General features: G+C 48.9%; 1 pseudogene; it reads right to left on the minus strand.

The window, feature by feature from the left end:
• Positions 1-20,200, minus strand: part of LOC149461158 (mitochondrial mRNA pseudouridine synthase RPUSD3-like) — a 33,063-nt pseudogene extending 12,863 nt beyond the window's left edge.
• Positions 20,201-21,425: the final 1,225 nt, after the last annotated feature.

A 21,425-nucleotide genomic window follows, 5' to 3' on the forward strand; every position in this document is an offset into this window, starting at 1 on the left:
ATCCTTGGTGTCAGTGGGGGGAGGAATAGCGCCCCATCCTTGGTGTCAGTGGGGGGAGGAATAGCGCCCCATCCTTGGTGTCAGTGGGGGGAGGAATAGCGCCCCATCCTTGGTGTCAGTGGGGGGAGGAATAGCGCCCCATCCTTGGTGTCAGTGGGGGGAGGAATAGCGCCCCATCCTTGGTGTCAGTGGGGGGAGGAATAGCGCCCCATCCTTGGTGTCAGTGGGGGGAGGAATAGCGCCCCATCCTTGGTGTCAGTGGGGGGAGGAATAGCGCCCCATCCTTGGTGTCAGTGGGGGGAGGAATAGCGCCCCATCCTTGGTGTCAGTGGGGGGAGGAATAGCGCCCCATCCTTGGTGTCAGTGGGGGGAGGAATAGCGCCCCATCCTTGGTGTCAGTGGGGGGAGGAATAGCGCCCCATCCTTGGTGTCAGTGGGGGGAGGAATAGCGCCCCATCCTTGGTGTCAGTGGGGGGAGGAATAGCGCCCCATCCTTGGTGTCAGTGGGGGGAGGAATAGCGCCCCATCCTTGGTGTCAGTGGGGGGAGGAATAGCGCCCCATCCTTGGTGTCAGTGGGGGGAGGAATAGCGCCCCATCCTTGGTGTCAGTGGGGGGAGGAATAGCGCCCCATCCTTGGTGTCAGTGGGGGGAGGAATAGCGCCCCATCCTTGGTGTCAGTGGGGGGAGGAATAGCGCCCCATCCTTGGTGTCAGTGGGGGGAGGAATAGCGCCCCATCCTTGGTGTCAGTGGGGGGAGGAATAGCGCCCCATCCTTGGTGTCAGTGGGGGGAGGAATAGCGCCCCATCCTTGGTGTCAGTGGGGGGAGGAATAGCGCCCCATCCTTGGTGTCAGTGGGGGGAGGAATAGCGCCCCATCCTTGGTGTCAGTGGGGGGAGGAATAGCGCCCCATCCTTGGTGTCAGTGGGGGGAGGAATAGCGCCCCATCCTTGGTGTCAGTGGGGGGAGGAATAGCGCCCCATCCTTGGTGTCAGTGGGGGGAGGAATAGCGCCCCATCCTTGGTGTCCAAGAGGGGAGGAATAGCGCCCCATCCTTGGTGTCCAAGAGGGGAGGAATAGCGCCCCATCCTTGGTGTCCAAGAGGGGAGGAATAGTGCCCCATCCTTGGTGTCAGTGGGGGGAGGAATAGTGCCCCATCCTTGGTGTCAGTGGGGGGAGGAATAGCGCCCCATCCTTGGTGTCAGTGGGGGGAGGAATAGCGCCCCATCCTTGGTGTCAGTGGGGGGAGGAATAGCGCCCCATCCTTGGTGTCCAAGAGGGGAGGAATAGCGCCCCATCCTTGGTGTCCAAGAGGGGAGGAATAGTGCCCCATCCTTGGTGTCAGTGGGGGGAGGAATAGCGCCCCGTCCTTGGTGTCAGTGGGGGGAGGAATAGCGCCCCGTCCTTGGTGTCAGTGGGGGGAGGAATAGCGCCCCGTCATTGGTGTCCGTGGGAGGAATAGCGCCCCGTCATTGGTGTCCGTGGGAGGAATAGCGCCCCGTCATTGGTGTCCGTGGGAGGAATAGCGCCCCGTCATTGGTGTCCGTGGGAGGAATAGCGCCCCGTCATTGGTGTCCGTGGGAGGAATAGCGCCCCGTCATTGGTGTCCGTGGGAGGAATAGCGCCCCGTCATTGGTGTCCGTGGGAGGAATAGCGCCCCGTCATTGGTGTCCGTGGGAGGAATAGCGCCCCGTCATTGGTGTCCGTGGGAGGAATAGCGCCCCGTCATTGGTGTCCGTGGGAGGAATAGCGCCCCGTCATTGGTGTCAGTGGGAGGAATAGCGCCCCGTCATTGGTGTCAGTGGGAGGAATAGCGCCCCGTCATTGGTGTCAGTGGGGGGAGGAATAGCGCCCCATCCTTGGTGTCAGTGGGGGGAGGAATAGCGCCCCATCCTTGGTGTCAGTGGGGGGAGGAATAGCGCCCCATCCTTGGTGTCAGTGGGGGGAGGAATAGCGCCCCATCCTTGGTGTCAGTGGGGGGAGGAATAGCGCCCCATCCTTGGTGTCAGTGGGGGGAGGAATAGCGCCCCATCCTTGGTGTCAGTGGGGGGAGGAATAGCGCCCCATCCTTGGTGTCAGTGGGGGGAGGAATAGCGCCCCATCCTTGGTGTCAGTGGGGGGAGGAATAGCGCCCCATCCTTGGTGTCAGTGGGGGGAGGAATAGCGCCCCATCCTTGGTGTCAGTGGGGGGAGGAATAGCGCCCCATCCTTGGTGTCAGTGGGGGGAGGAATAGCGCCCCATCCTTGGTGTCAGTGGGGGGAGGAATAGCGCCCCATCCTTGGTGTCAGTGGGGGGAGGAATAGCGCCCCATCCTTGGTGTCAGTGGGGGGAGGAATAGCGCCCCATCCTTGGTGTCAGTGGGGGGAGGAATAGCGCCCCATCCTTGGTGTCAGTGGGGGGAGGAATAGCGCCCCATCCTTGGTGTCAGTGGGGGGAGGAATAGCGCCCCATCCTTGGTGTCAGTGGGGGGAGGAATAGCGCCCCATCCTTGGTGTCCAAGAGGGGAGGAATAGTGCCCCATCCTTGGTGTCAGTGGGGGGAGGAATAGTGCCCCATCCTTGGTGTCAGTGGGGGGAGGAATAGTGCCCCATCCTTGGTGTCAGTGGGGGGAGGAATAGTGCCCCATCCTTGGTGTCAGTGGGGGGAGGAATAGTGCCCCATCCTTGGTGTCAGTGGGGGGAGGAATAGTGCCCCATCCTTGGTGTCAGTGGGGGGAGGAATAGTGCCCCAACCTTGGTGTCAGTGGGGGGAGGAATAGTGCCCCATCCTTGGTGTCCAAGAGGGGAGGAATAGTGCCCCATCCTTGGTGTCCAAGAGGAGAGGAATAGTGCCCCATCCTTGGTGTCCAAGAGGGGAGGAATAGTGCCCCATCCTTGGTGTCCAAGAGGGGAGGAATAGTGCCCCATCCTTGGTGTCCAAGAGGGGAGGAATAGTGCCCCATCCTTGGTGTCAGTGGGGGGAGGAATAGTGCCCCATCCTTGGTGTCAGTGGGGGGAGGAATAGTGCCCCATCCTTGGTGTCAGTGGGGGGAGGAATAGTGCCCCATCCTTGGTGTCAGTGGGGGGAAGGAATTGTGCCCCATCCTTGGTGTCAGTGGGGGGAGGAATAGTGCCCCATCCTTGGTGTCAGTGGGGGGAGGAATAGTGCCCCATCCTTGGTGTCAGTGGGGGGAGGAATAGTGCCCCATCCTTGGTGTCAGTGGGGGGAGGAATAGTGCCCCATCCTTGGTGTCAGTGGGGGGAGGAATAGTGCCCCATCCTTGGTGTCAGTGGGGGGAGGAATAGTGCCCCATCCTTGGTGTCAGTGGGGGGAGGAATAGTGCCCCATCCTTGGTGTCAGTGGGGGGAGGAATAGTGCCCCATCCTTGGTGTCAGTGGGGGGAGGAATAGTGCCCCATCCTTGGTGTCAGTGGGGGGAGGAATAGTGCCCCATCCTTGGTGTCAGTGGGGGGAGGAATAGTGCCCCATCCTTGGTGTCAGTGGGGGGAGGAATAGTGCCCCATCCTTGGTGTCAGTGGGGGGAGGAATTGTGCCCCATCCTTGGTGTCAGTGGGGGGAGGAATTGTGCCCCATCCTTGGTGTCAGTGGGGGAGGAATAGTGCCCCATCATTGGTGTCAGTGGGAGGAATAGTGTCCCATCGTTGGTGTCAGTGGGAGGAATAGTGCCCCATCATTGGTATTAGTAACACCAATGATGGGGCACTATTCCCACTGACACCAATGATACTTACCTTGCTGATCCCTGCTCCAGCCTGGGCTCGCTCGCTCCCTCCCTCTCCCATGGTATCGACACTTACCTGTCAGCTGTCTTCCTTCTCCGGCCGCTCTCCTCCTCTTCACTCGCTCGATCTTCGCGGTGCCGCTTGGCTCCTCCTCTCCAAGCTCCACCTCCTCGCCGGTGATTGGCCGCCTGTGTGCCTCTCCTGAGCTATAGTTCCAGCGGCCAATCACAGACGAGGATTGATCCCGGGGTGTGTCCAGATGACAGGGGCGGCATGTCATCCCGCCCACACCTGGAGACGGCTAGAGGAGCGGTGTCTCGGTTCCTAAGACCATCGGAAATATGTGTTTTCTGATGGTCTTAGGCGACACCTGTGGAAGCGTCGTTCGTCCCCCAAAGGGGTCGCGACCCCCAGGTTGAGAACCGCTGGCCTAGAGGGTGCTGAATGTCCTCCAGCCAGAAAACGAGACAGGCCCCATGTGATCTGCTTCTAATGAACAATGGGAGAAGCCAGGGGCGTCCCTAGGGTTGGTGTCACCCGGTGCGGTAACACTTGGTGAGACCCCCTCCGACGATCCCCACAGAATAGATCGGATCTGCAGATTGAGCATAATGGATCGGACTACAATCTATTATGCTCAATCCGCAGATATGATCCATCCTGCGGGGATCGTCAGCTTTCTTTACAACTTACCTTTTCTTGGAGCGGGTCCGGTACAACTGCGCATGTCCCGGTTTCAGGCACGATCAATAGATGATAGCAGTAGCCCTATCATCGATTGATCGTGCCTGAAACCAGGACATGCACAGTTGCTTTAGGGGGACATATCTACATGGGAGACACATCTTGCCAATACACCGGTGTCACACCGCAGGATCGTCCGCATGCAACCTATACGGGGTGACACCGGATCCGCTCCAAGAAAAAGTTGTAAAGAAAGCAGACAATTGTCGGCTTGTTTTACAACTTACCTTTTTGTGGAGTGGGTCCGGTGTCACCCCTTGCAGTCGGTGTCACCCGGTGCGGACCGCACCCCCCGCACCTGCCTCGGGACGCCACTAGGAGAAGCTCACAGTGTGCAGTGAAATCAGAGTAAGCAATTACAGTACAGGAGAGGAGCTGTACAACAAGACTGAAGGGAAGGCTGGAGTTCAGCTTCAATCCCCAAAGGGCCACAAGCTGCTCAAATCCAATGAGACATCAAATCAACTTACCAGCCTTAGATCTTTAATACTTTCCTCCTTTAGAGATACTTTTACATCCCCTTCCGCTGGGTCTGGCACTCCCAAAGTGATCACACTGAAAAATAAGGGGCCATTATTCATAAGAAGTCTTTATTCAAATCCCAGCCACGACACTAACTACATGGAGTATGCATGTTCCCTATTGGGGCACTATTCTTCCCCCCACTGACACCAAGGATGGGGCACTATTCCTCCCCCCACTGACACCAAGGATGGGGCACTATTCCTCCCCCCACTGACACCAAGGATGGGGCACTATTCCTCCCACTGATACCAATGATGGGGCATTATTCCTCCTCCCACTGATACCAATGATGGGGCACTATTCCTCCTCCCACTGATACCAATGATGGGGCACTATTCCTCCTCCCACTGATACCAATAATGGGGCACTATACACCAGCACAATGGATTTGAAATTAAACTAACAAGATGTGCTTTATTTGCAGACTGCCAGCTTTAATTTGAGGGTATTTACATCCAAATCAGGTGAACGGTGTAGGAATTACAACAGTTTGCATATGTGCCTCCCACTTATTATGGGACCAAAAGTAATGGGACAGAATAAAAATCATAAATCAAACTTTCACTTTTTAATACTTGGTTGCAAATCCTTTGCAATCAATTACAGCCTGAAGTCTGGAACGCATAGACATCACCAGACGCTGGGTTTCATCCCTGGTGATGCTCTGCCAGGCCTCTACTGCAACCGTCTTCAGTTCCTGCTTGTTCTTGGGGCATTTTCCCTTCAGTTTTGTCTTCAGCAAGTGAAATGCATGCTCAATCGGATTCAGGTCAGGTGATTGACTTGGCCATTGCATAACATTCCACTTCTTTCCCTTAAAAAACTCTTTGGTTGCTTTTACAGTATGCTTTGGGTCATTGTCCATCTGCACTGTGAAGCGGCGTCCAATGAGTTGTGAAGCATTTGGCTGAATATGAGCAGATAATATTGCCCGAAACACTTCAGAATTCATCCTGCTGCTTTTGTCAGCAGTCACATCATCAATAAATACAAGAGAACCAGTTCCATTGGCAGCCATACATGCCCACGCCATGACACTACCACCACCATGCTTCACTGATGAGGTGGTATGCTTAGGATCATGAGCAGTTCCTTTCCTTCTCCATACTCTTCTCTTCCCATCACTCTGGTACAAGTTGATCTCGGTCTCATCTGTCCATAGGATGTTGTTCCAGAACTGTGAAGGCTTTTTTAGATGTCGTTTGGCAAACTCTAATCTGGCCTTCCTGTTTTTGAGGCTCACCAATGGTTTACATCTTGTGGTGAACCCTCTGTATTCAATCTGGTGAAGTTTTCTCTTGATTGTTGACTTTGACACACATACACCTACCTCCTGGAGAGTGTTCTTGATTTGGCCAACTGTTGTGAAGGGTCTTTTCTTCACCAGGGAAAGAATTCGGTCATCCACCACAGTTGTTTTCCATGGTCTTCCTGGTCTTTTTGTGTTGTTCCAAACAGTTGTTTTGGCCATGCCTAATGTTTTTGCTATCTCTCTGATGGGTTTTTTTTGTTTTTTCAGCCTAATGATGGCTTGTTTCACTGATAGTGACAGCTCTTTGGATCTCATCTTGAGAGTTGACAGCAACAGATTCCAAATGCAAATAGCACACTTGAAATGAACTCTGGACCTTTTATCTGCTCATTGTAATTGGGATAATGAGGGAATAACACACACCTGGCCGTGGAACAGCTGAGAAGCCAATTGTCCCATTACTTTTGGTCCCTTAACAAGTGGGAGGCACATATGTAAACTGTTGTAATTCCTACACCGTTCACCAGATTTGGATGTAAATACCCTCAAATTAAAGCTGACAGTCTGCAGTTAAAGCACATCTTGTTTGTTTCATTTCAAATCCATTGTGGTGGTGTATAGAGCCAAAAATGTTACAATTGTGTCGATGTCCCAATATTTATGGACCTGACTGTATATGTAAAGTGCTGCATAAATTGATGGCGCTATATAAGTACGAGCAGGATGTGTTAAACGATAACGATATTGTGAACAAAAAATGTTGTCGTTTTGCATACGAATGGCCGATTTTCTATGCGGTGGTATGACGGTCGTACGAAACAAATCAATCAAGCGCTATCACGCATGAGCGGAAACAGAAGATGACCCGGATGTTTATGTCCAAGGAATCTTCGTAAACACCAAGGAAAAATCCAAATGTTAAAAGTAGATTGTGCTAATGAGATAATGAAACCAGAATTCTGCAGATTATATATTATGTATCACTATTTATGTATGTAGGTCATGTAATAAACGATATTATACTCATTGCTGGTAATTGTTGTGTATATCGCTCGTTCTGGCCTGAAGGGCGTGGCTACAAGGTCACACGCACACCGCATCACTTGCACTTGTACAGAAGACGTCAACAGTACGCATTGCCCGATGAACGATTTTTTTTAGATAATTAATGTGGGCCACGATTTCGACCAACGAACAAACGCCTCTTGGTCGTCGGATGACCGATCGGTCGATTTTCTAATCGTGTATTCCCACCTTAAGGCTCATCCTTGCCATTAACAGCAGCGTTGTCAGCCTGCTGTGTTCACTCCTTCAGATGGTCATTGGGTTGTCTAACAGTTCTATCAGATAAGCAGCCTAATGGCCAACTAAAGCCCAGTACACATGTACCAAAAGTTGGCCAGTTCAGCAGGAACTGGTCAACTTTCAGCATGTGTATTGCTGTCTTCAACAGAATCTGGGCTAACAAGAGTACACAGCATGCTGACAATGCTTCTGCTAACTGAGGAACCAAAAAAAAAATCTAAAACCTTAAAGAGATCCCATGCAAAGCAAAGCAACAGCTTCATCTAGCTGCCCCCTCAACTGTTCTATTTGGCTGCCAGAAACAAAGAAATGAAGCCCTGTGTTAGAGTCTAAGCCCTGTATAAGCTCTAGACTCACTGTCTGCCTCCATGTCACATCATTGGTGGCTGTGCGACCAATCACCATTGCTGCAGGTCACATGCTCCCTGTATCTGGAAGTATTATTATAATACAGGATTTATGGTGCCAACAGTTTGCTCGGCGCTTTACAATATAAAGGGAGACAATACAGCAACAATACAGTTCAATACAAGAGGGTCCTGGGAGCAGGGGCGGACTGACCATTTGGAACCTCGGGCACTGCCCGAGGGCCCGGGGTCAGTAGGGGGCCCCATGAGATGCCCCTGGTACCTTTTTCATAGGCTTTTTTCAGTTTGCCCAAGGCCCTATGATCCCCTATTGCCCAGGGGCCCCATGAGTTGTCACTCTACCCCTGCCTGGGAGCTTACAATCTAAGAGGTAGGTGTTATTTATGCTTCTTCGCAGAACGGCAGTACAAGACGCTGAGTAGACTGGCACAAAAACCTTCATTCAAATATATTCCTCAGTAGCAATGGACTATATAAAACCACTATGTGTACTAAATGTCAGATATTACTTTGTAAAAGTAGCAGTGACATCATCACTGTGCTGTGCAATTCCTATGCATAGAGCAGAGCTGTGGGAAGGGTCCAGCAGGCTCCACCCATTACAGGCTGCCTGCAATAAACTACAGGAGGAGGCGGAGACAAGACCAGCCACCCTGCACAAGGAGAGAGCAGCAGTGACAGGTCTTTATTACAGGAAGCCAACGTTTCACACTGGAATACTGCAGAGATCTTGAAGAAATGCACAAAGCGCGCCAAAATACAAGGAAAAATAAACATGACGAATGTATTTAGGCAATATTTACTTATGCCCGAGTTCAGTTGTTGCTTTGCCCTATACGGGCTCACTTGGATTCTTTTGGCATCGTACATAATGCTCACACATCTTGGGTATAACTTACAGGACTTGAAGACACAAACTCACCAGAACGCTGTAAATGGTTTCTTTGCTTTCCGACACCGAGAATAAAAATCTTCAAAGTGCTTGGTTGTCACATGGCAGGTGGAGAGGAGGACGAGCCCGGAGCTCTCCCTACAGGACAGACAAGGAGAACCAGGGTGGATTTGATTTAAATCAAACTGATTTAAATCACGATTTAAATCACTAGTCAGTAAGGCTTGATTTAAATCCTAGTTTTCTACATAAAGACTAATTCTTGCTGGTATAACTTTAATATGCAAGTAGATGAAGATTTTTAGAATAACAACTTTTCATATTAGTTTTTTTATCCCCAGTTTAATAGGTTAATCTTTCATATTTGGACAACTTTTCTGTTGTACTTAGGAAGGAGAAAAATAATCATTACCTTAATAATAACAATTTAAATAGATTTATTCAACTGAAACAATAACATTCCAGCATATGTTATTTGCTTAACCACTTGCCTACCGGGCACTTATACCCCCTTATTTACCAGGCCAATTTTCAGCTTTCAGCGCTGCCGCACTTTGATTGACAGTTGCGCGGTCATGCAACATATTACCCATATGAAATTTTGATCATTTTTTTCTCACAAATAGAGCTTTCCTTTGGTGGTATTTAATCGCCGCTGGGCACTTTACTTTTTGCGCTATAAATAAAAAAAGTGCAAAAAATTTGAAAACAAAAAAGTTTCTTTGTTTCTATTATAAAATTTTTCAAACAGGTATTTTTTCTCCTTCACTGATGTACGTTGATGAGGCAGCACTGATAGGCGGCACTGATAGGCAGCACTAAAGGGCACTGATAGGCAGTACTGAGGTGTCACGGATAGGCGGCACTGATAGACAGCACTAATGAGGTGTCACGGATAGGCGGCACTAATATGCAGCACTGATATGTGACACTGATGATGGGTACTGACTGGCGGCACTGACTGGCATCACTGCTGGGCACTGACTGGCGGTACTGACTGGCACAACCCCTGGGCACTGACTGGTGGCACTGACTGGCAGCACTGCTGGGCTGCACTGCTGGGTGGGCACAGGTGGGTGGCACTGGTGGGCACAGGTGGGTGGCACTGGTGGGCACAGGTGGGTGGCACTGCAGAGTGGCACAGGTGGGTGCACTGCTGGGCACAGGTGGGTGATCTGCTGGGCACAGGTGGGCGGAGCTAGTGGGCGCACTGCTGGGCACAGGTGGGCGAAACTTGCGGGTGGCACTGCTGGGCACCGATCATCAGTGCCCTGATGATCGGTGCCGATCCCCGCTCTGACAACTGCCGGTTCTCGGCAGTACTTTCCTCACGATCTGACAGCGTGAGGAAAGTGCAGCCGAGAACCGACACTTGCATTTCCCTCTGATCAGCGTGTCATTGGACACCGCTGATCACGTGGTAAAAGGCCGCTGTGATTGGCCTTTTACCACATCACGTGATCAGCTGTGTCCGTAGGACACAGCGATCACGGAGATCGCCGGGTGCGCGCCCCCTGGGGCGCGCAGGAGAGCGCGTTCTGGGAGGCCGTTATATGACGTCCACCCAGAACTGGCCGGCCGCAGTGCAGCCGTCATTCGACTATCTGCGGTCGGCAGCTAGTTAAACAAACATCCATGTTTGTCAACTAATTTGGCTAAACAAAATATATATATTTTAAGAAACTTAGACTGTCAGCCCTTCCTCCTCACACTTAGTTTCACTTTCTTCTTGTGCAGATCTATTCCACTCCAAACAATCAGAAAAATATTGTTTCTATTCTATTCACTGAACTTCTTGAAACTTAGCACTGAAGGGGTTGATTCTGTATTCATAGGTTTGTAGAAGTTAGGATTGAGGTCTTTTTCTTAACTCTGTTCATGTTATAACATTTTTGCTGTGAAGAAGAGGCATGTGATCTCCGCTGAGTCAAATTCAGTTTTGAGAACTGCAAAAGTAAACCAAGCATCTGTGATAATATCTTGTAGGCAGAGAAACTGCCCAATAATCTTACAAAAACCTCTGGAAGAGCATGACATTGTGAATGGATTCATGGAATTTATTTACCAAAAAAATTAAACATATACAGCCTTATTCTACATAGATTAAAAACTAATCTTTATTTCATGATGGAATAACCTTTGGATGGTAATATATTTTCCTCAAAAAGCATTTTATTCAAAAAAATCCGATTCAAATCAAAAAAATCCGATTTAAATAAAAAAAAAAATCCGATTTTTTTTGATTTTTAAAAAAAAATCATTGATTTTTATCCACCCTGAGGAGAACAGATGACAGCCATCCTACAGAAGTGCACTCATATGGGTTACATGTCTGGTGGGGTGGGACATAAAGATGGCCATACATCACTAGAATGCCTTTTGAAAAGGTTATTTCTTTGGCACATTTGTTTCATTTTCTAATGGTTAGTGGAGTCAAGTCGATGTTCGTTTGTGACATTACTGATGAGAAACTTTGAAGGAGGCTCTTGGGAGGAGTTATGCAAATATCAAAATACCTTGATGGGTGTTGCTAGGTGGGCTGTGTTTGCATGCAGATCACCCTAGGTAATGCCTACATGTAATGCTGAGGCTCCATGATTATAAAAACTGAATTCCAGAGATTGAAGGGGTGGGCCAGGGACAGTCAGGCTGGGGAGAAAAGTGCTAGATGATGCTGGATGTCCTCCACTCAGAAAATGAGGCAGGCTCTATTTGAATTGCTGCAGCTTCTAATGCACGTTGTGAGAAGCTCACAGTGTGCAGTGAAATCAGAAGAAGTGATTTCAGTCCAGACGAGGAGGTAATCTGGAGCCTAGGGCAGGGGTGTCAAACTGGCGGCCCTCCAGCTGTTGAGAAACTACAAGTCCCATCATGCCTCTGCCTTTGGGAGTTATTCTTGTAATTGTCAATATTGCAATGCCTCCTGGGACTTGTAGTTTGGCAACAGCTGGAGGGCCACCAGTTTGACACCCGTGGCCTAGGTGAAACATGCCAAACTGCACCCCCCCTCCAAGATGTATAACCATTATGTGTCAGCAAGAATCCCCCCCCCCCCCCCCCCCCAAAAAAAAGTTAAAAAAAAAAAAACTGAGCACTAATCTGCATGCTTACTAGCTATGCATGACCACAGTGCCCAGGGCAGCTGCCCCTCCTGCCCACCCCTTGTCCCGGCCCTGTATACAACTGTGCAAGACTGCATGGAAAGCCGGAGTTCTGGCTGGAGGCTGTAAGAATGTGACTACCATACACAGAAAATAATAATATCGCATATGTACTTAGGTGCTGCTTTCACAACATGCAGTTCAGGTTTGACCTCCAACAACTGCTGTAGATCCGGTAGTAGAGACACCAGAGAGATCTCCTCTGAAGTTCCTGCAGATAAAGGAAACATTGTTAACAGGAAATGAGACTAGATGACACCACCGCCATACAGGGAAGGATCTGATTGGCCAATACAGACACTGCTCTAACTCCAGTCTAATACATTGCTACATGCTGGATGACAGCTGACATCACACACGTCCCTTTGGGGAGATTTCTCTTCACTTCCTGTCCCAAGGAGACAAAGGAAGTAAGAGGAAATCACCTGGTGTCTCCATTGGAAGAGGTCTTCACTATTCCTGTTTCGGTGACAGCTGTAAAAATTTCCCATTACTTTCTGTCCAAGTGTAGATGGTCATCAGGACAAATAGAGAGGGTGAATTTCCCCAGTATTCTGCACTCCATCTAAAAAAAGAAAAATAAAACAAAAAAAACAAACAATTGGCTTTAGATCCTTTGAAGGTTTAGTTCAACTTCTCAGAAAAAAAAAAATAAAGGGTGACCAAACACCCTACCTCCCGTTCCCCGTTGTACTGATGAGCTGTCAGTACACACACAGCCGGTGTAGTGTTCCAGAGATTCTCCCTCTTCTCTCTGCAGGGCTTCCAGGATGGATGCTTTGTGCTGGTGCTGACCAATCAGAACCATTCTGATCCATCCTGGAAGTGATGCACAGAGAAGAGCAGAGATTTCAAATCACCAGACTGCTATACTGGCTGCCTGGGCACTGATGGCTCATCACACAAAGAGGTAAGTACAGAGGGGACCAGGGGGAAGGTGGGGAGGCTGTACGGTGTAAGTTCACCTTTTCATTGTCTCTTAAAAGGTTGAACTTACACTTTAGGCTCCGTTCACACTGGGAGTTTTGAGTCGCAGGCAGAATCAGCGTGATTCCGCTCATGATTTTCACAGCTCTCTGCTTAACTGACAATAACTATATTCCCTTCGCACACATTCCTGGCAGTACGGCTCATCAATAGAGGGCGCTGTACTGACTGCCAGCTGGGACTGGAAACACCATAGGAAAACGTACATATTCAGTGCATTATTGTTTAAAATAATTTATTAAAGAAACAAAAATAGGTATCATACTCACAAAGGTTGGCTCTGAGGAAGAGGTTGTGTCCTCGAAACACATTAGCCAGTTGGTCATCCAGGGTTCCATCGTGTTGTTTGGATCATACATCTTGTTCAGTTTGACATGCCTGTGTTATTATGTCCATTGTGAGTATGATACCTATTTTTGTTTCTTTAATAAATTATTTTAAACGATAATGCACTAGGTCGGTGCGCCCTTTTTTTGTTTCTCCATTTGTATCCAGTGTATTCGGACCCCGGTCTGTTGAGGGCAGCAAGCAGTGCATATTCCAGAAAATTCCAGAACATTCCTATTGGGTCTACTGAGTCCTTTCCTAGCGCAGGAGTAAAGTGTTTGCTGTGTTAAACGTACATATTCGCCAGCACAGCACGGATCTCGATATGGTCCAAAAAGGTTTTCATTCCAAAAAGATCACATCGCAAAGAAAAGTGCAACGTTTCGGAGTCGTTCAGGACCCCTTCGTCACCCCTTCAAATGCCTGATGAAGGGGTCCTGCTAGGCTCCGAAACGTTGCACTTCACTTTGTGACGTGATCTTTCTTTGTGATGCGATCTTTTAGATGCCATTCATTTTACTGGCACCCAAAAGCGTGGTGCGGTTCTGCCATAAATGTAGAGCAGAAATTCGCGCTACAATCACAGCGAAGCTTGTCGCCCAAAAGAAGCTCCTTTTTGGGCAATGTCATGGAAATTTTGTATTGTTGGTTGAACTTTAAATGTGTCATATATGAGTGTTATTCATATGTCTCTCATGTGGCTTAATCAAAGCTCTGAAGGCTGCAATTGGGCCATGCGCATGTACAATGTATGTATTACAGTACTCAGCTCGGTAATGGATGAGATGACGGATCTGCGCTTATAGACCGGCGTGTATACCACCACGGCATTCGATGCGAATGCCGCTGGCAGTAGACCGCGGGCCTGTATCCACATATCAGCAGCATAGTACCACATGGACTTCGTAACGCAAGGCGCCAAGCGGTACGAACTCCACGTGTAGGCTTATGTATATCTTACAACCCATTACTGACCTGAACTGTATCCGGATGGATGTGTTTTAATAAAGATCGTATCGGGCCCATCCAGGTACAGACTGATGTTCCTAGGGGATGCTTGTACAGGGAATGGACATACTGCTAGGAGCTGGGAAATATGCTCTCCATAGAGGGCTCATGGGGGGAAGGGGAGGAGATATGCTCTCCATAGAGGGCTCATGGGGGGAAGGGGAGGAAGTCTGCTGACCTCAGAAGGCTCATGGGGGAGGACCAGTGATAGATAATAAGAAAGGCTATGCTCCAATCGGAATGTACATCCTGTGTATAGGCACTCCCCATTGCATTGTTCGGTGGGAGGGGTTTGACCTTATTCATGTGGGGGGGCGTGTGTGTATTTGTAATAAAACCAAAGGGGAGAATGAAAACTTCCTCTATGTGAATTCCAACAGCAGCCTTAGAGTGTCGTGTGATCATTCCTGGGTAACGGAGCTCCAATCACTCACATATCAACAGAAGCTAACCCAGTTGGATGGGCAGGAATTGTGTAGTTTAGCTGCAGTCGTGGTAAGCGAGATTCGCACAGCTTTATGGGGGATTTCTGCGCATCCAACTGCGAGTACTCACGGTAAGGAGAAATTCGTTAAAGCGAATTTCCAAGACAGGCAACGAGCTTTACGTGATGCAATTGCAGCACGATTTATTGCATGACAATCATCGCAGAACCCCACTGCGTTTTTAGGTGCCTTTAAAATGAATGGCATCTGAAATTCGTGTTGTGCGATTTGTCATTTTAGCAGGGCGCTTTGAAATTGCAAAAACTCCCAGACGTGAACGAAGCCTTAAAGTTGGCAGAAAAAAAAAATACATTTTAATATATTCCTCAATAGCCACATTGAATAAAAATCCATTTGTGTGCACCAAACGCCTTTAAAAACCGGGATATTACTGTGGAAATGTAGTGGTGACATCATCAGTGTGTTGTAGATAGCCCGTGTAGAGAGCAGAGCTGTGGGAGGGACCCAGCAAGCCCCACCCACTACAGGCTGCTTGCAGAAAACAGGAGGGGGCGGAGTCGAGACCAGTCACCCTGCACAAGGAGAGAGAGCAGCAGTGACTGGTCTTTATTACAGGAAGCCAAAGTTTCACTCTGGAATACTGCACAGATGTGAAAAAAATACACAAAAGCACAGCAAGATTCCAGGAAGAATACACAGGGCGAACGTATTTAGACCATATTTGCTAATCCCGGAGTTCAGCTTTAAAGGTTCATGATCCGATCTCTGGTTTACATCAATGTGGAGTGGGGACAGGCTGTCATTAATGTTGTATACAATGGGTGTGTACCTGTGATCGACAGTCCTTGTGGTTTGTTAATGGCAAGGATCGGACCTAAAAAAACAGAATAATGCTGTAGTCAGTAAAATAAAAAGGGTATTCTAGATCTAAAATATTCAAAAGAGAAAAACTCAACACCTGGACTTTCAAAAAGGTGCCTCAAAGAGTAACACACAAGATGCCAATTGTAAAAATAGCAGGGGGGGGGGGGGGGGTTACCTCCCCAATTACTCTTTATTAATACTCTCCTAATCATTCTACATCTTTATTCTAGATCTAAATAGAAGAACATTAAGGGCTGCTGGATCACACCAATCACGGTGTGGGAACATACGTGGAAGTGCGTGTTTTCCCACACTGCACAGGGACGTGCTGCTGGCTACAGATTTGCCCCCGTGCATCTTGGAAACGTGGGTGTATTCACAGCCACCAAAACACATGGTACCACAGTGATTTGGTGCGAAGCGATCTTAACCCCTTCCCGCCGGCACCTCCCGGCCCTTTAAGAGTTTCAGAAGACGGGAGGCGGGGCGTGTTTTAGGGATCATGTGACTGGCGTGACGCGTCGTCACGGCGGTCACATGATTAGGAAAGGTTCCGATCGAAAGAGCAGACCAGGACCTTTCCGTGAGTACCAGACGTGTGCTGAGAGCGTGCAGGGCTCACATTTGTGTGCGGCCGGAGTGAAGGGGTTAAAAGTCGCACCTGCCATACCTTTTTTTTTTTTGCATGGAAACGTGCAGAACCATGGGAACCGGTCCTAAAGTCGAAGTTTAGTTAATCATTTGAGCACCGGAAGATTTTACCCCTTTCATGACCGGGCCATTTTTTTTTTTTTGCTATTCAGCACTGTGCTAATTTAAACTGGCAATTGTGTCATCATGCAACACTGTACCCAGATAAAATTTATATAATTTTTGTTCACACAAATTGGGCTTTCTTTTGGTGGCATTTGATCACCACTGGGGTTTTTGATTATATAAACAAAAAAAGACAGACATTTAAGAAGAAGAAGAAAAAAATATATATATATACACACACACAGCTGTGCTCAAAAGTTTGCATACCCTGGCAGAAATTGTGAAATTTTTGCATTGATATTGAAAATATGACTGATCATGCCAAAAAATGCCCTTTTACTGAAGGATGATGATCATATGAAGCTATTTATTATCACAGAGTTGTTTGGCTCCTTTTTAAATCATAATGATAACAGAAATCACACAAACGGCCCGGATCAAAAGTTTCCCTCCCCTGGAATGTTGGCCTTGGTACAAACACACAAGGTGACACACACACGGGCTAAAATGCCAATTAGAGGTAATGTCCAACATCTGTGGCTTTTTAAATTGCAGTTAGTGTCAGTGTATAAATAGTCAATGAGTTTGTTAGCTCTTACGTGGAAGAACTGACTAGGCTAAATACTGAGCCATGGGGATCAGAAAAGAACTGTCAAAAGTCCTGCGTAACAAGGTAATGGAACTTTATAAAGATGGAAAAGGACATATAAAGATGTCCAAAGTCTTGCCTATGCCAATCAGTACTGATAAATCACCTAGTAAGAAGGGGAAAGTTCGGGGATCTCTTGATACCAAGCTAAGGTCAGGTAGACCAAGAAAGATTGCAGCAATAACTGCCAGAAGAATTCTTCGGGATATAAAGAAAAACCCACAGGAAACCTCAAAAGAAAAACAGGCTGCTCTGGAAAAATTAAAATTAAATTTAATCCTTAAAGCGGAACTTCCCCTTTTGGGTGGAGCTCCGCTTTAAAGCGGTTATCCTCCCACAGCGCTGGAAGTTCAGCAGCAGGAAGAGGACAGGGCAGCCCTTCACTGAAGACTTCGAAGGAATCCAGCAGCCTGCACATGGATGTCAGTGAGTGCTCCCAGGTCCGGTAGAGCGCCATCCTTTGTGGTTTGGTTTACCTTCCTTGTAGACAACATTCTGAGCCAGATGCTGGCGCAGCTCCTCCTTGCTGTGTCTACTGACGGTGACGACCCCCGGGTTCCTCAGGATGCTTTGCCGGTCTCGGTCTTCCTTCTTAACCTTCTTTGTTTTATCCTGTGTTTGCAGAATCTCCTGGTATCTACCGCAAGGGAAACAACACCGTGATACATATTTCCCAATGTAACCCTAGAACCTAATAGGGATGCACCAGTGCCGATACAGGTGTCAGTGCCGATACAGAGAACTCGTACTGGTGAAAATGCTCCCAATACCGGACACCAATACTTTGTGGCACAAAATTACTGAGTGCAAATCCCAATGCAAAGAACCGTATGCAATTTGAACAGGAATGCAATGCAATGCGATTCCTGTCCAAATCACATGCGGTTTCCCCACTGCTCCTGCATGAAGCCAAGCTTGTCATAGTAACTTTGAGCTTGAGTTCACATAGGAGGGGTGGGGGAAACCTCCCTGCATGGCGGGTTCCACCAGCTCCTGATCTGACTGTTGACATCAGTGGCTGCGGCTTTGGCTTCTCCTGCCTCTCCCATGGCTCTCTCCCCAGCCTCCAACAGTTCCAGCCATCCACTGGACCTCCTCCTCACCCCCCCCCCCCAGTCCCGCTGTACCAGATTGCCGATCCCTGCTGTCAGGAGCAGTGCGGGAAACCTCCCTGCACCGATCCCCGTTGTCAAGCAACGAAAAGCTGCTTCACAGGTCTGGGGATTTGCAATCCCTGCAGCTTTCTCGCCTCTCCTTGCAGGGATGACTGTATGGGCTAGGTGGCTTCAGATTGGTCAGCACTGTCACATGGACAGTGCTGACCAATCAGTAGCTGTCTAGCCTGTACTGTTATCCCTGCAAAGGGAGAAGAGTAGCCCCCAAGGATTGCAAATCCCCAGACCTGTGAAGCAGCTTTTCGTTGATTGATAGCGGGGATCGGTGCAGGGAGGTTTCCCCCACCCCTCCTATGTGAACTCAGGCTCAAAGTAACTATGACAAGCCTGGCTGTGTGGGAAACCGCATGCAGTTTGGACAAGGAATCGCACCACATTCCTGATCAAGTCACATGCGGTTCTTTGCAGTGCGATTTGCGCCCATTTATATTGTATGGATGCAAATCGCAGTGCAAAGTATCGGTATCTACCAATAAAAAAAAAAGGGTATCAGTGCGTCAATAGAACCTACCTGACCTATAGACGTCCTATGCAGTGATGGAGTCGGAGGGCCCGATGAGACCCCCGGGGCATAACAGGGATTCCAGAACAATCATCCATTTATAATTTCTTATACACTTCCAGTTCCCAATAGGGTCAGTTGACGTTAATGTGATTAATGGGCACAGTGGGTGTACAGACCCGGGAACTCAGCACAGAGACGGTGGGAACCCCTCATAATGGGCAGAGCAGGCGTACAGACCCGGGTACTCAGCACAGGGATGGTGGGAACCCCTCATAATGGGCACAGCGGGTGTACAGACCCGGGAACTCAGCACAGGGATGGTGGGAACCCCTCATAATGGGCACAGAGGGTGTACAGACCCGGGACTCAGCACAGAGACGGTGGGAACCCCTCATAATGGGCACAGCAGGTGTACAGACCCGGGAACTCAGCACAGGGATGGTGGGAACACCTCATAATGGGCACAGCGGGTGTACAGACCCGGGAACTCAGCACAGGGATGGTGGGAACCCCTCATAATGGGCAGAGCAGTCATACAGACCCGAGAACTCAGCACAGGGATGGTGGGAACCCCTCATAATGGGCACAGCGGGTGTACAGATCCGGGAACTCAGCACAGGGATGGTGGGAACCCCTCATAATGGGCAGAGCAGGCATACAGACCCGAGAACTCAGCACAGGGATGGTGAGAACCCCTCATAATGGGCACAGAAGGTGTACAGACCCGGGAACTCAGCACAGAGATGGTGGGAACCCCTCATAATGGGCACAGCAGGTGTACAGACCTGGGAACTCAGCACAGGAGTGGTGTGAACCCCTTATAATGGGCACAGCAGGTGTACAGACCCGGGAACTCAGCACAGGGATGGTGGGAACCCCTCATAATGGGCACAGCGGGTGTACAGACCAGGGAACTCAGCACAGGGATGGTGGGAACCCCTCATAATGGGCACAGCGGGTGCCCAGACCCAGGACCTCAGCACAGGGATGGTGGGAACCCTTCATAATGGGCACAGCGGGTGTACAGACCCAGGAACTCAGCACGTGGATGGTGTGAACCCCTCATAATGGGCACAGCGGGTGTACAGACCCAGGAACTCAGCACAGGGATGGTGGGAACCCCTCATAATGAGCACAGCAGGTGTACAGACCCGAGAACTCAACGTAGAGATCTCACTAATGTCTACCAAACTCTGAACTCTCAGTTTAGGGTGGAAGAACACATGCTTCACCTGCTATCCATGCAGGATTTACAGGCGGTGCACTCCCTGTCCTCTCATGTCACCTTCATGTCCCCATAATTATCTACATAAAGGACTCACCAGGGCACTGAGTGCCTCCTCCCTGCAGAGGGGATGTGGAGGCCAGTAATGTGACAGATGAGCCCACACACAAGCAGACAGGTCCTCTTCCAGGGCAGAGCCATCACCTCCCTCTACCCATCAGATGTCAGCACAGCCCTGCACATGCTGAGGGGGGTAGCTGCAGAACGGAACTCTGTTTTCTACAGGAAACACGTGACCTCCACTTTTTTTTTTTTTTTAATGAACTTTAATGTAAACACTGGCAAAGTCTACAGCGTGGAGCTCCACTCGACAGAACACGTGTCCTCCACTTCAACTTTTTTTGAATTTATTGAACTTTAATGTAACAAACAACTCATAGACACAAGGCAAGGAAGTGGAGGTCACGTGTTTCCTGTCACATCTTTCCTGTGTATATTTTTTAAAGGGGCCTAGCCGCAGACTGGAGCTCCACTCTGGACAGGAAACATGTGACCTCCACTCCAACTTTGTTTTAGTGGACTCCACCTTTATTCTTTATTTAATGAACTTTACCCACTTGCCCTGCAGATGATTTGCCCCCTTTCCTGACCAGGCCATTTATTGCGATACGGCGCTGCATTACTTTAACTGACAATTGTGCAGTCATGCAACGCTGCACCCAAATTAAATTTACAGCCTTTTTTTCCCACAAATAGAGCTCTCTTTCGGTGGTATTTGATCTCCTCTGTGTTTTTTATTTTTTTGCGCTATAAACAAAGAAAGACCGTGAATTTTGAGAAAAAAGCAATATTTTTTACTTTTGGTTATTAACCGCTAGCCTACAGGGCACTTATACCCCCTTCCTGCCCAGGCCAATTTTCAGCTTTCAGCGGTGTCACACTTTGAATGTCAATTGCGCGGTCATGCAACACTGTACCCATATGAAATTTTTATAATTTTTTTGTGACAGAGCTTTATTTTGGTGGCATTTAATCACCTCTGGGTTTTTTTATTTTTTCTTAAACAAACCAAAAACCACTGAAAATTAAAAAAAAAAAGTTTTTCTTAGTTTTTGTTATAAAATGTTGTAAATAAGTGATTTTTCTCCTTTACTGATGTGTGCTAATGAGGCTGCAGTGATGGGCACTGATAGGTGGCACTGATGGGGAGGCACTGGTAGGTGGCACTGATGGGCATTGACAGGCATCACTGATGGGCACTGAAAGGCAGCACTCATATAAGGCACTGATAGGCGGCACTGATAGGCGGCACTGACTGGCACTGTTAGGTGGCACTGACTGGCACTGTTAGGTGGCACTGATGCACACTGATAAGCGGCACTAACTGGCACTGATAGATGGCACTGATTGGCAGCACTTATAGGTGGCACTGATGCACTGATGGGTGACACTGAAAGGCAGCTCAGAATGGCACTGATATGTGGCATTGATGTGGCACTGACGGGCACTGGCAGG

Source organism: Staurois parvus, unplaced genomic scaffold, assembly GCF_062004578.1.
Source record: "Staurois parvus isolate SC_StPar_1 unplaced genomic scaffold, SC_StPar_1.0 ptg000209l, whole genome shotgun sequence".
NCBI classification, from domain to species: domain Eukaryota; kingdom Metazoa; phylum Chordata; class Amphibia; order Anura; family Ranidae; genus Staurois; species Staurois parvus.